At 43.6% G+C, this 4,250-nt stretch overlaps 1 long non-coding RNA gene across 1 annotated transcript; it reads left to right on the forward strand.

Annotated features, from left to right (window-relative positions):
* Window positions 1-213: 213 nt before the first annotated feature.
* On the forward strand, window positions 214-3,947 carry LOC149911644 (uncharacterized). Its single transcript, XR_016463073.1, has 3 exons — window positions 214-300; window positions 902-1,021; window positions 3,869-3,947. It is a non-coding gene; the product is annotated as an uncharacterized LOC149911644 (long non-coding RNA).
* The last annotated feature ends 303 nt before the right edge of the window (window positions 3,948-4,250 follow it).

Here is a 4,250-nt window from a genome sequence, read left to right on the forward strand (position 1 = left end):
AGCGGCCCCACCCGCAGCCCCGCGCCCGTTGCTCGGCAGCTGCGAGCCAACCGAGCCTGCCGGGAAGGCGGAGGGGCAGCACCACGGATAGCTCCTATTGGTCGAAGGAGGTGAGGGCGGAGCTCGAGGACGGCCGTCTTCTTCGCTATTGGCGGAGAGAGCCGTCAGTGCGGGGCGGGGGGCGGGGCCTCGCGGCTAGCGGGGTCGCGTTGAACTCCGCGTTAGGGCGGGGGAACGGAGCGAGGGGGCGGCGGCGGTCGAGGGTAAGCGAGCCGCCGGCTGCGAGGAGAGCGGCGCGAGGTAGGGAGCGGCGCGGGGGCCGTCCTCACCTGTCACCGGGCGCTCAGCCCTCCCTCCTCGCGGCCCCCGGGCTCCGGCCGCGGGCGCGGTCCCTCGCGGTAGCGGCCGGGCTGGGGCTGTGCTTTCGTCTAAGGGGACCCTCGTCCGAGGGAGGGCGGCAGGCAGGCAGGCAGGCAGGCAGGCTGTGCGCGCGGTGCCACCGGCTGTGCGCCGCTGCGCGGACGGATGCCGGCTGCCCTCAGGTAGGTGGGAGGGGGGCGGAGAGGGCAGACCCCGGGAAGGCCGCCTCTGGGCGCGAGGGCTCCCCGCCGCCGTCGCTGCGGCAGGCGGCACCTCGGAGTGGCGCTGCGCGAGGGGGGGAGCGGCTGGGGGCTGCGGCTGGGGGCCGCCTCCGTGCGCGGGGCGGGGGGAGTTGCGAGGGCAGAGCCGCGCGATTTCTTATTTGTATAGCCGCGCTTCTTTTCACAGCAACGTGAATAGCTGTAAAACACATAATTCTACCTAAATTAAGTTGTTTAAATTGGAGATAAACAGATGTCTTAGACCTGCTTCTCTTTTTTTGCTGGAAGAAGTGAAGTCAATCACATTCTCTTACAAACAGGGCCTGGGTGTCCCTGTAGACAGCAGGGTGACCACAAACCAGCAATGTGGCCTTGTGGTCAAGAAGGCCAGTGGTATCCTGGGATGCATTAAAAAGAATGTGGCCAGCAGGTTGAGTGAGGTGAGTGAGCAAAGTATTATTTACTAACCAGCTAACTGCAGGAGAAGACTCTTAACAGAATAGAAATTTATGTTCTTAACATGCTCCTTTTTGAAGAAAATGGTAGAAAAGACAGAAGTGAGGAATAGAGGATACTTAAACCAACCTGGATCCACTAGAAAACTTCAAAGTAGGGACAGTTACAAAAGCTCAGCTATTCCATTGAGGGAGTAAGCACAAAAAGAAAGACTGAAGCCTTTAGCTAGCAATTTGTCAGAAAACAGTCTTAAATATGCGCAAGGGTGGAAAGAGACTTCCTATTTCCTTAAATGCAAGCAGATTGAAACAGTTTCTTTTGATTTCTGTATCTATGATTTTCATAAGCAGTTACAAGAACGGTGTTCTCAGATTGGATATTATGAGTAAATGCTTGTGTTGCATTTAAGGAAATAATAAACAGCAACTATTTCTCATCCAAGAAAAAGACAAACACGTAAACTGAATGAGCAGCTTATATACATATATCCCCTAGATATCTGTAGCACTCCCATGGTGTTTTAGTAAATGCATTACCTCACTTTTACAGGTTTATTTTCAGCCAGTATATCTATCCTTTTGCTCAACACAACAGAGAACTTTCCAATAGCCAAAAAACATTCTGCCTTTAAATTAAATTAATCTTCTTGGAAATATTACTCTTCCAACTCTCCTGTTCTGTATGTCAGCTACTGCTCAAAGCTGTCTACTGTTCCTCCTGTTAACCATACAGTTATTAAAACTTGGTATATGAATACCTTTTCATCATATTTATCCACAATAAATGAATGAGACTTCTCCCCATAGAATCTTTCTATGAAACTTTCCATCCCTCTGTCTTTCTGCTAAATCTCAAATAATCTGAACTGCAGTTCATTTAGATATTAGACCTCAGGTTCAGATAACATCCTTGAGGTAATAAAATGTTATTGTCTGACAGATCTAAAGTGATATTTTTCCTGTAGAAAATTCCATGGGGCACTTACACTGAAACTGAGAAGTGTTTTTCCTTCTCTTGCTGAGTGAGGGTTTAAATAGGAAATGCATATACACAGAGCAAAATTTGGAAGGTAACATTTCCCATCAGGTCTTTTCAGTATTACAGAGCAAGAAAAAAGATTTTTAAGACTTGCATGTGCTGATTAAGGTGATTGAATTTTTTCTACTATTATTTTCCTTTTAGTTTAGCAATAAAGAAATACATTAAAAAAATGCAGTAGGGGAAAGATCTGCCCATGGATTTGTTGTATTTGTGCATATCTAAATAGCAGTACAGGCATCTTGTCATCCCAAGGACACCATGGAGTATTCATATAATATAAAGAGAGATGATGGGGATTTTCTAATAACTAAATTGGAAATCAGAAATGTTACTTTTTTTTTTTTTTTTTTTCCCCAATTTACCAGTTTGCAAGCAATGCCTCCTTTTCCATAAAGACAGCTCTTCAAGAAAGCCCATTTCTAACACTCACAGACCTGTGCAGAACACCGTTTTTCATAGATGACAGACAGTAACTTTACAATAACATCAGCCATTTCTTTCAACACTGTCACAAATACCATTCAACAACAAATAGCATTCAGCTAGGCCTCAACTGCCTAATTTCATTGAAGCCTGTATACCTTTCATTCAGTGTTAACATTACTTGAAAAAAAGTGTTTGGACGTTACATTATATTATCCTCAGTTCATCGTGTTGTAGCAGAGCTAATCTTTAATGAAAACGAGACATGTAGGAATCCTATTTGAACTTTTCTTTTATCTTCACTCTTATTTCAAAAAGAAAGTTGTTGATTAAACACACCTAGTGACAAACCAACATGTGATTATCATCTATAATAAATGATACTCCTGCTTGCTAGTATAATTGTATTTGCTTTTCTTGTTGCCTTTGCTTGCTTCATCCACACCAGTAGATGTGTTGAGAAAACTGACTGGGAGAAAAGAGGTCATTCCCTGGTCCTGGTTACAAAGACAGCACAGACACAGCCCATGGTGACTGAAAAACAAGGAATAAAGAGGTTCAAGACTGTACTGCAAAAGTGTATTGCAACTGCAGGTTGCTTAAAGAAGTAGAAGCAAAGGGAATGTCCACAGGTTTGAAAAAGTGGCCTGCAACTACACAATATTCATTGTTTCAGAAAGGAGATTTAACGATGCAAAATCTTTGGCAAGAAAACAGTTGTTTTTAGGGATCAAATAGAGAGAGAAATAGTGCTGGGGACCTAGACTCCATTTAGGACATAATACTTGTCTTGTCTCTACACATGAAAATATTTTAAATTACTAGCTGAGAGATCAGGGGTCCTGAACCATGGTATGTTCATTATTGTTGATTGCATGTACTGTGTCATATCACTTAAAAAATTAAAAACATTAATGGCACTGAAATTTCAAACTGGGTGCACGTACCACTGTGCATAACAACTGACAAGCTATTATCTACGTTGATTAAAACTCTTAGTGCTAGTGTTTTAGCTTCTCCAAAAGCAAGGAATAAACAATTTGAATGTAGGCTTTATCAGTATTTGTACTTGTAATAAAACCAGGAATATTCATAGAATCATAGAATCATAGAATTTTTTTTTGAGTTGGAAGGGACTCTTACAGACCATTGAGTCCAGTTCCCCAGTAATGAACAGGGACACCCACAGAGGTCAGAGACCTCAGAGGCCTGTCCAGCCTGACCATGAATATCTCCCCACTGCCATAATGTTGTCTTGCCCCAGACCTATACAAGACTACAAAGTGAGTCACCAGCTCTGGATTCCTACTTAGGAGGGGTTTGCCATCAAGATAGACAGCAAGTCTCCATGTAACCCTCTCCTCTAGGCATCAGCCCTGGGAAACATGCTGCCAAATATTCTTCAGAAAAGCATCTTAGAGAGGTTTCTGTGAGCAGATGGGGGACATTTGATGAAGCAAACGGATGCTGGGTAAGCAGTAATTCTCACTCAACAACCAGCCTGGGGGCTCCGTTCTTTCTTCATTTCCATTCTTTCTGATGGAAATGTCCTTGAAACTTAATTGAGTTTGCATGGAATTTTACACTTTTTGGATTTCTAATCTTTCTCATCATTAATCCTTAAATATGTGTTCCACAATACCACTAACCAATTATAGAAAAATAATTTAAAATAATCATGTATCAAACTTTTTAAAAATTCTATTTGGAAGGTAGGAGACCTAATTACAGGCATGGGACTTTAATGTA

The sequence above is a fragment of the Phasianus colchicus genome, unplaced genomic scaffold (assembly GCF_987193195.1).
Source record: "Phasianus colchicus unplaced genomic scaffold, bPhaCol1.hap1.1 HAP1_SCAFFOLD_66, whole genome shotgun sequence".
NCBI lineage: Eukaryota > Metazoa > Chordata > Aves > Galliformes > Phasianidae > Phasianus > Phasianus colchicus.